The sequence below is a fragment of the Eschscholzia californica genome, unplaced genomic scaffold, assembly GCF_041429995.1.
Source record: "Eschscholzia californica isolate CP2 unplaced genomic scaffold, dmEscCali1.0.p SCAF_5, whole genome shotgun sequence".
NCBI lineage: Eukaryota > Viridiplantae > Streptophyta > Magnoliopsida > Ranunculales > Papaveraceae > Eschscholzia > Eschscholzia californica.
In genome coordinates this window covers 15,831,261-15,842,659 of record NW_028238472.1, presented here as the reverse complement: position 1 = coordinate 15,842,659, position 11,399 = coordinate 15,831,261, and the positions used below count along the sequence as shown (strand labels likewise).

At 36.6% G+C, this 11,399-nt stretch overlaps 1 pseudogene across 1 annotated transcript; it reads right to left on the bottom strand.

The window, feature by feature from the left end:
* Nucleotides 1-4,920: 4,920 nt before the first annotated feature.
* LOC147537429 (urease-like) lies at nt 4,921-8,249 on the bottom strand (annotated as a pseudogene). The gene is made up of 5 exons (XR_015225872.1): nt 8,223-8,249; nt 7,639-7,749; nt 5,730-5,882; nt 5,204-5,581; nt 4,921-5,115 (listed from the first exon to the last, which is right to left on the bottom strand). The product of XR_015225872.1 is annotated as an urease-like (transcript).
* Between the last annotated feature and the right edge of the window lie 3,150 nt (nt 8,250-11,399).

The following is an 11,399-nucleotide window of genomic DNA, read 5'->3' as shown; positions in this document are numbered from 1 at the left end:
GGTGTCGTTTGGCGACACTAAAATAAGTTATTTTTTTGCTTGTAGAAAAGTCTCTTCATCAAAACAAAAAGTAGAAAAGTCAAAAAGTTAGTTTGGTATGCAAAAATTACCGACTTCATTTAAGTTAAAATTTGACTTTCTTTTAAAGTTAAAATTTTTAGCTTTTGACTTCAAAGTAAAGTAACTTTTTTGAGACATGAATGAATTTTACTTGACGATTTTTTTTTTTTTTTTGTCTATTTCCCCTCCACTACCACAATTGAACTTCTACCCCACCATTCTACCCCCACCACCACCACAACAAGCATTGTACCTCCCCCACCACCCTACCTTAACTACCACCACCACACCTTAACCACCACCTTCGTACCACCACCACCACACCTCGACAACAACCACCTCGTAGCTCCACCACCACCACGGTACCTTCACCACCACCACCACGGTACCTTCACCACAACCACCATACCTTCACCACCATCATACCTTCACCACAACGGTACCTTCATCACTACCACCACCATACCTCCACCGTTACCACTTACATATCTTATCCACCACCACCGTATCCCAACCACCACCGTATTTCCACTAATACCACCACGGTACTTCCACCACCACCATACTTCTACCACCACCATACTTCCACCACCACAATCGTCACCATCAAACCTCCACCACCACCCATACCTCCACCACAACCACCACCGCTGCCACCATCATACCCCTACCACCACCACCATCATACCTCAACCACCACCACACCCCATAACCATATCTTCATCGCACCACCACTACCACCAATATCACCACTACTTCGTATACGAGAGTAATCGTGAAAATCATAAACAAATTCAATTAAAATCAAGTGTCTCTATGAAAAAGAAAAATAAAATTATCAAAAGTAAATTTAGTTACCAAACTAACTTTTTGACTTTGTTTACTTATAAGTAACATTTTGTCAAATATACTTTTGAAATTTTTTTACTTTTTTTAAAGCAAAAGAACTTCTACTAAAAGCAAAAATACTTCTACTTTTGGTTGTCAAACGACACCTAAATAACCCAAATAAGTGAAAAGGATGATTGTGGGGATTGGTCTGTTCTTCAAGAACAGACCGAGATCATGACCATCACCCGCAGTCTGTTGCTGCTCAAACAGGAGATCAAACCAATAAGTTACTGATTCTGTTATGATGTTCTAATGCACAGACAAATTATTTATACAAATATTAAGCATAATAAACAATACAAAATGAAAGAGTTGTAACTCGAGCTCGCAACCTAGCTTTAGTTCAGCGTGCGTTCTGTCATTGAGCCAACATCATCTATTGGTTAAGTTAGGAATGCAGCGGAACTTATAATACTGAATTTTTTTTTTTTGAATATTACATATTGTATACAACCTTATAAATATTGAGAGGGGCTACAGGCTCCTTAGCCCCAACTTAGATCTGCCACTGATTATGGGCATGCGATTCCAAATAATCACATTCTATTCCCACGCGCTAAATAAGTTTCATAGAAGGTTGGAACCCTTCATATAGAAGGGTATTATACGTATTAGAAGAAAATGATTCTCGTAGATATTCGAGTTTTTCTATGGGAATTAGTTTTTTAGACACTCTGGACCAAAAACCCAAACTTAAATCATTATTTCTACTGATTAAATAATGATCAAGGAACTCTCTCAAATGAGTTTTTTTTTTTTTTTGAGAATTCGACTATGTTAGTCGTTACAAGGCATTGATGCATCATGGGCTTACCAGGGGTGTCCAACCGTTACACCAAAGGGTAGTGCACGAGTTTCTTCTGTTAACTCACACATTCATAATACAACTTAAATCAATGTGAAAACTAAAACAAGCTCGGATTCGAATTGAAGAAGGTGATCAAAATCACATACATGCATATACGAAGATAGATTTGTGAAGACCTAGTATCAATAACAATCCTCGACGCATAGGTGTTACCTCCATTATGAAAAATGACAAACAAAGAAATAAAGAAGAAAAAAGATTACATTATATAGGAACTATACTATCCAAGTTGGTCTTGAGATTCCTCAACAGTTTTCTATTAGGTAAAAGCATATAGTATTAAATTGGAGACCGAGAAAGTAATAGTAAGGGATAAACAATGAAGTGGGAAGGAAACAGGTAAAACATGCTTGGATTGGAACAAGATAAAAAACCAAAACCAGTTTAAGTATGAACAACAAAAAACGACTCAAGATACTAATCACCCGAAACCTTAACCTGTATTATATGTTACCGGTTTATTCTCATTGTGATACCGAAGTTTCTAGCAAAGTCGTGCAGAATAACCATATAGGTTACTTGGAAGAAGAAAGAGCATTCATGTTCGAGGTCTGACACTTGACACTTGTTGTATGTTTGAACTAATAGAGGGTGTTTTCTTTATGTTTTCTACTATGAGAGTTCAACTAAATCATCCATTCATTCTATGATGTTTTCTCACTATCCGGACTGTTTCCCTTTGAACTAAAAGTAATAAGGGGAAACATACAGTTGACTGTAGAGCGCACGAACCTTTCCTGTAAAACCACAGTTCAAGTGGAGATTATCAGTTGACTGTAGCATGAGCTTCATATGAACCGGTGCAGGTGTACAAGTGTTGCACGAGTCCCATAAGCTGGTCCTTTCCCTCCTCCAATTATCCTCGTGATACCTTCATGGATTTAAAAACATGTGAAAACTGAAAAGATATTCAGGAACTATCTGGCACAATATCAGTGCTAATTGAACCGGAGACCACATTTTCTATTGGTTGCCAAAAAGATATGTCAATATCTCTTTAGGCTTGAACTCCCTGTGCAAATCTTTCATAACATTTGTGAACTTATGCAAAACTTACTATGTCCAAAAATGTGCAAAACTTACTAAGGAGTTTGGGCCAACTTTTCCAAAAATTTGTTTGTCATTTTTATCGGTATGGCAATTGAATGTAAGAATCTTATAAGAATATCCAATGCACTTCATTTCCTCATACTTGTAAGAATCATGCTAATTTTATTTTTTTTTGATGAAAGTGAATCATGGTAATTGGACAAAGCTTTCATGACATCTCTCCCAATACGGACATTTTGGGGAAAGACTGGGGATTACAACTAGTGATGTTATAAAGGTCGGACCGGGTCAGTTTTGGCACTGGCCTGTTACCGGCTCGGGCCTAGCCAGCCCGGGTTGAAAAGTCCCGAGCTTCAACCCGGGACTGTTAACTGGTCCGGGCCAGGCCGGGCCTCAAAACACTTTTTGTTTTATATTTTTTTGAGGAAGACCATTTTTTTATTTGAAAACATTTTTTCTTTCCATAAAGCCTATCAATATTAGTTTTTTTTTCATAGTTTCTTATCTAGATTAGTTTGTCTTTTAGTGGTTTCAAATTAATTGGTGTTACTTTTAGTAGTCACTGTAGAGTAGTTTGTCTTTTAGTGTAATTCTTTTAGTTTCTTTACTCTTTTGCAAGACAACCAAATTAATTAGAAACATAAATGAAAGACATTCAAATGGTAGAAATAAAGGTATTTCTTATTTAATTAAAATGAAATAAAAAAAAAGTTACAAAACAAAAGGTAGATACTTGGATCACTATAGATTAAGCACATCACAACTAGGTTGGCACCGACTTAACCTATCAATCGTTCAAATTATCTTTACATTAGAAAAGTAAAAATAAAAATACAACATGATAAATAAGTAACTAATCTTCAACAATTACTTCATCTTCCACTTGTAGATTTTCAAATTCTTTTTGAAGTTCCTCTATGTAAGTGGTTTGTCTAGTTACAAAATCATCCCAATTTTTCACGCATATAATTGTTTTAAAATATCGTCATTTAACTAGTTCCTTCTATCGGTCAAAACCTGTGAACATGCACTAAAAGTTGACTCCGATGCAACGGTTAATGAGGGAGGAGAAAGTAAATCACGTGCCATAATAGTGGGTAATAGATTCTATTTTGTCTCCACCATTGTAGAACATCGAAGTGATCATTATTTATGTTTGTGTCATTGTCTAAAACACCTTGTAATTACATTTTAAGTTCAAAACAATAACTACAACCTTGATCACCTGATTATTTCTTTTACGTAGTACCAATCTCTGTCATGGATGATTTTCACTAGACGAAGCAATATTTTGATTACTTTGAATCCTTTGAGTTCCATACATTCGTTCATATTGTTCATATAAATCTTTTAGATTGTTGAGTTCCGAAGGTATTAGTCTCTATAGTTGGTTCTTCACCGGACATTTGGACATTATCATGTCCGAAGGGACTACCAAAATCATAGTAATCCATAACTAAAATAAAAATGAGAGGATAGGAAAAAAAAATTATATGTAAAAAAACTCAAATAGGTTGATAAAGAAGTAAATTACTTACTTGATACACTTAATTAAAGTCTTGAATAATTGATTAATAAAGTAATTAATTAAAGTCTTCAATAATTGATTACTTGACTCTTGAATAATAGTCCTCTTTAATTACTAAACCAATACTTGAAAATTTTGAAATCTTGAGTCTTTGTAGTTTGCATAGAATGAGAGGTAAAATAATAAAGATGAAAAATTTTAGAGCTTGAAAATGAAGTTAAGAGAGGTAAAAAACCCAACTAGCCGTTTTTGTACTTGGTTTAAAAAAATAATTTGAAATCTGACCGTTGAGACGGGCCGCGCCGATTTTGGCCTGGTGGACCAAAATTATAGGCCCAGTCCGGGACCGGTTATAAATCCGGGCTTACCTGGCGCGTTATCCGTACAGGGCAGGCCGGGTCTGTACAACCTGTACGGAACGGGACCGGCCCCGGCCCAGCCCAACCTTTATAACAACACTAATTACAACTTAGAAGTGTCTCGAGCTGGACTCTATTTGTAGATTAGACAGTTCACAACAGAATCACAGGTAAAGCCCTGCACTAACTTGAATTCCTTAAAAGATATAGATCTAGTGAGTATATTAACTATGGTTCAGAACAAGTGTCAAAGTGTTCTTACATACTCAACAGTTCAGATTTAGAATCAGGATTCCTAACCACTTGATATTGCTGTGTCTACTGAGGATAGATAAAGTTGACATGACAAACAACGGTCCCTGAATTCAACAAATAGAAGAATAAGATTATGCAAGAACCAAGATTTAAGTTCATATTTACTCTAGCGCAGATGATAGAAGTATATACCCCAACAATCATACTAAGCAAAACGCCATCCATTGCATCTGGATTTCCTGCTTTCCCCATACCAACAATCAGTCTATCTTTGATACCTATATCTGCTTCGTAGATTCCCTTATAATCAATTATCACAGCGTTTGTGATAACAGTATCCAAGCAATCTGATGATGGACAGCTCGAAGCTTGCCCCGTTCATACCTGATCACTATCCCACCTCCAATTACACATTCATCACCATATACAGAAAAGTCTTTTTCAATTTCTGCATACAAGTTCGTACCACCAAAGTGGATTTTGTCCCCAGTTGTAGGCCCAGACATGTTTGCATAAGTTTCACGAGAAATTTTTCTTGTGAAAAAATAATATTCTACTGTGGTACCTTCACTGCAGAGTTAATTCGGAAATTAGACATACTTTTCTTGTTCTTATGGGGTCAGGGAGACGCAAATAATCCTAACTATTTGCTAATACAATATGGGAGGACAAAAGGGGACAAGATTCCAATAACAGTATTACAGTTGAATGTCCAAACCTAGCATTATCTTCTTCTATGTGACCGAATTTTTTGGCACTCACAGCCTCCATGACCTTGGTAACCAACAGGACCATCTGCAATGCCATTCCCACCTCTGATCACTTGACTTCTTCCAATGCTTACAGGAGTAAGACTTCTCGCTTCTCCTGGCTGGTCAAGCAACCAGTTCAATGATTTTAACTTAAGTATGAGCTAACTGATGAAAAACAGAACAAATACATACCCCTCCAATCCCCTAAGCCACATTTAGGACAATACAGGCAAATATACGTAAAAAGTATACTACACAAACTAATAATTAACAGATACTAATCACGGGGATCAGAGTGACCGAACACCATGAAGTATCTTGTTTGCTTCACAGAATAAGTATATAGGATGGCTAGCCTTTCTACAGGTACTTAAATGAGTATTCAAACAAAACCTGCAGTACTGAAGAATACCCAAACTGATTGGATGCAGCAAAGAAACTACAAGCATCTGTATAATTTTTACTCAATACAGAAAAAAAAAGGTGGACAAACAATTCTCTTATGTGGACAAATATATGGGGTTGAAATATAACTAATTATTTTTTTAAAGGACAATTTATTTCTTGTAATTCACCCATATTCTTTCTCGGTCCGACAACCACCACCTTGATGGTATTTTTCTTGATGAATCAAGACTGCCCAACAACAGGAACTCCAATTATCTTAACTAATTGTTCTTATAATTTGATGCATCAAAGAAACTAAAACCCTAATAAGAATAATAACTTATTCTTCTCAATTTATCTTATTGTTTTGCTTCTTCTATGGTAGTCTGCTTAATAAACCAGTGGAGAAACGAATCATGAATAATCTAGAGAGAGAGAGAGAAGATTATGGATTTGGAGTCAGTGAAGAGATTGTTAGAGAGAAGTGTAGATGAGAAAGAAAAGGGTGTCTCAATTTCAAATAGATGAATTATCTCCTTCATTATTCGACCCATTAATCATTCATGGTATCAAAGTTGATCTCATTGAACCAGGTTGAATTCTCTGCTCTTTCAAAGTCCCTCAGCCTCTCCTTGTAAGTCTTCAATCAACAACAACAACAACAACAACAAAAACCCTTTCCTCTCTCTCTCTCTCTCTAACTTTTCTAACATGGGTTTCTTTCATTTTTCTTGATTGATTAGAATTCTGAGAATTTTTTACATGGAGGAGCAACTGCTTCACTAATTGATATATTAGGGTATGCTGTAATTTTCACTACTGGAGCTCAAACTAGTGGTGTTTCTGTTGAAATCAATGTCTCTTACTTGGATGCTGCTTTTCTTGATCTGGGTATTTCACTTTTCCCATTGCAATTTTGATTTCTGCGCATGTTTCTTCCATTGATTCAACTTGGGTAGATGATTGATTTGATCAATTTTAGGGGAAGAAGAAGAATTTTGTTTTGTTGAGAACTTCTGAAATTTGGTTAAACCCACATAAACCAAACATTCTAATGTTTGAGATAACTAGAGAGGATCAGAAATATGTAATCTAATAGGCATGAATGATGTTCTTATCTCTCACGAAAAAGAAAGATGTTCATGGATCCATGGTTCTGCAGAGGAATTTTACTCCCCAGTTCCATGGTGATGATGGCGTAAAGGGTAGGAAGGAGCTAGAGAGAGAGAGATTTGGTTGTCCACTAAAATTAACGTATTATATTTACACCCAAAGAAAAAGTTGTCCACATAACGAATTTGGTTGTCCGCGTATTGGCAACCAAAAAAAAGATCCAGAGACTAATTTGTTTACAAGACTATTTGTTTGTGTCATGAAATGAGTATAAATGAGTTTAGATTCACCAACCCAAGCTAGCAAGTTAGCAACACGCAAAATGATAAGTGAGAGAGAGAACTGAGTTCAGAAACAAATGTAGCAGGATCATACCACAAACCTAGTAGCCGTCCCTGCTGGTATATCCAATCGCATACCATATGCTCTTCTTCGATCAAAAATCAGAAATGGATTTACCTCGATGAAGTAATAATGACTACCAATCTACAATTTGGGACGAGAGCAAAAGGATGTCAAATTCAATAAATTGAATAAGAAATTCTGCCTACAGAACTCGCTAACAATGAGATGCTGATTATTTAGAGAGATGTGAAATAATAGCGCCACCTGCTTAATAGTAGACTAATAGTGACGAGAGGAAGATCTTTCAACAACAACATAAGATGTCGTATGTATTGGAGATAACAGGCTGAAAAGTGGTGCCTAAAGCGTTTAATAAATAGATTTGCTCTTAGGTTAGCTAGGTGCTTCCGGCATGAATATTCACTCTCAGAGTAACTGGTGAAGATTATAATTTATATAATAATAAAAAGGAAAAACAGACGGAATATACATCTGCCAAGAAAAGCAGTTTTCAGGTGATTAAAAAAGTATCGTTAAATCATCATAAAGAGGAAGTAATAAGCTGGAAACTATTGAAGCAATCCTGTTCAAACAACAGAATGGATTACACAAACCTGAGGTCCTGAACTGACTTGTGTGCATGATTAGCAACTAAAAGGGTAACAGCTTGTCTTCCAATGTTAAGCCATATATGACCAGATCAAAAGATGATTCACCTGGAACTTTATCGTCCAAGGTCTCGAAAAATTTGTCTAGCGAAGGAACTGTAAAACAAAATATGTTTTGTCAATTCCAATCTCATTATGTGTAACAGCTTATCACCATAGTTTGATGTTCCAGCAGGTCTTGCTTGAAACATCAGCATTAATCGTGACTAGAATTTCAAACCCTTTAGTAAGAACGGAAAATGGGGTAAGTGTTTCAAGTTCCCATCAGCTTATAATAGCGGAGGTTTCAAATTTTATAACCACATTTTCTAAAGATGATATACCTACTTGACATAGAGACATAGTTACTAGACCTCAGAATCTAAATCACTAGGCAGAAAAAATGTATGTAATTGTCCATGCCATAAAATGGTACTCCCAACCTGGAAGAAAAGAACCATGTAAAGCTAGCTCCAAGTCTCCATTATCGCCGGCGATAGGGTCGTGAACTGTAATCAGCTTTGTTCCATCTGGAAAGGTCCCTTCAACGGTTCAACCTGACAAACAATAGGGTGCAGAAATTCATTATATTAAGAAATTAAAAGCACACTGGACCAATATAAAATAAATGAGCTTCAAATACTACAAAAGCAGAAACTGATTTTGGTTCCCAAGTCTAAGATGAATGTGGAGCGGCAAGTACTTGTTTTGCGAATTAAAAAAGAACCAATTCTACTTTTGGTGAAGTTAAATGTGATAGTCCCACGTCGCCCGCGAGAGTGTCCGGAGTCTAGGTTATAGGTGTATGCTCAAGCTTGGGAAGTAGTGAGGCCTTTTGGGTGGGCTTGTGGAGCCTTCGCCAAGAACAAAACCCTGTACCTGTGAGTTTGGGCATGGGGTGCCAAAAGCGGGGACAATATCGTCAACTGCTAAGGCTTGGCGCGTCAAACAAAATAGTTTGTGTTGCTTCCTTTATATAAATATAAAATATAAATGGCATGCGTTTCTTTCAAACACTTTATAATTAAAGCATTATTTAACAGTAAAAACTTTCCATCAAGGGCAATAATTGATCATTGTTTCACCAACCATGGGAGGTAGTATATTTAGTTATTTACCAACTTGGGCATAAATTACTTAAAACTTAAGGTGAAATTTACGTCAATTTACAATAACTCAAAATTTATGCAGAAGTCAGAGTAATACTATAACTTGGATGTCACTCTTAGAAGGAATTTCAATGACTGGGAGGTTCCAATATTTGCCCATTTGTTGGATGTCTTGGTAGGTTTCAGGCCAGTAACTGATGAGGATGATAAGAAGATTTGGAGTAGTAAGGATAAGGAGCCTTTATCGGTTAAGCATTGTTACATGAGGATTGAGAGGCAGGCTTCTCCGAACAGTTCGTTCAATTTCAAGATGCTATGGTCTTCTAAAGTTCCTCCGACGGTCAGTTTCGTTATGTGAGCTTCAGTTCTGGGCAAGCTCCCAACCATTGATCACCTCCAAAAACGAGCAATGATCATGCCTAACAGATGTATTCGATGTAAGAGGGAGAGTGAATCGGTGGAGCATCTCTTTTTGCACTGCTCCAAGGCTAGCAGGTTGTGGGAGTTTTTCAATCTCGTCGAGTGGGGCGCAAGTGGTGTTGTCCAGGGAATTTGGCTCAGGTTTTGGATCAATGGGCCATCTTGGCTGCCAACAAAGATAAGAAAGATCTCTGGATCCTTATCCCATTTGCGATTATCCGAGCGATTTGGAAGGATAGAAATGAGAAGGCTTTTAAAGACTCTAGTGTGGACAGTAGTCTAGAGATTGAGGATATCTTAGCCATCCCGTTCCATTGGAGTACGCACTTAGCCTGAGCCAAGGATAAGTCGTTTTATGACTTTATCTCTAAGTGAGAAGATATCATGATGTAACATTTTTTTTTCTTGTTTTCCCTGCCTTTTTGTTCCCCTTTTTTGTATAGCTTCTTCCTTATATATTAATTCAAATTATTCGAAAAAAATTACTATAAGTCAAAAGGTCAAGCACTACCAGTGATTAATATGAGTTATCTTCTTCATCTTTGATGAGGTTTACCAGATACAAACTAAAGCCAGTCCATATGGGTTAAGTTGTTCTAGGAATAAGTTTTCAAGATATGATTAATGGTTTGTTAAATACTACCTGGACTGTTTCCCAAAGGTGTGGAACGGCTGAAAGAACTTGTCTCCTGGTGATCAAGAAAAAGACTAGTGTTAGGCTCTTCACAAAATTCCTGCTTAAGTAGTAACAGAAGCCTATTCAAGTAAGCCTATAGACAGACAATCACCCACCAAAAGTTACGTCAATAGAATGGCTTAATCTTAAAATAAGTAGGAACCCACTATACAAAGACCATCGAGGCTCATCTCCATTTGGCCCAAAATGATAATGTACAAGCTCATGTGCTTGTCACTTGGAAAAGAAAGAGCATGAGTTACTTATGCAACAACTCTTGACTAAAATAAAAAAAATTACCGGAGGCTAATCAGTCAATAATTTATAAGTTTTCTTTTACTTTTTATGGGATGCCTGCCAAAAGATATTTTCAGTGAGATGTAGCTTATATCGACCTGCTAGTGAAATTAGAAGGTTCGGTGGCATGTTTGGTGTATATGATGACAAAATGTGGAAGACCAATGCCACAAAAAAGATAACCACCCATCATTCATTTCACACAGACTCAACAACCATGATGTCACCACTGTGCATTCTATGTGAGAATATTCCGGTCCCTGACGTATATAGCAAATAATAGGTTGAATATAATACTCATAATGAAGGGTCATCATATCTGAATAAATTATCCTTCAAAAAGGAAGTCGTAGTAATGGCTCAAGAACACATGGATCCTCAGTCTCACCTTCCTAACAATTGTTTTCCAATGTCCATCAACTCCGCAACCGTTTTTTCACCATCACGGACAAACTCCAAAAGCTATCATAAATGAAACATGTTAACATAAACTAGTGTAATTTGCACAAAAAAACATGTAAGTCATAGTTCCCCATAAGATTTTTACTTCTGCAAAAAAACCACTATTCTTGTCTTAATTAGATATAATTAGCACTAGGCTTCATAGGAAATAATACCATAAGTGCTATTGCTTCAGTGTGA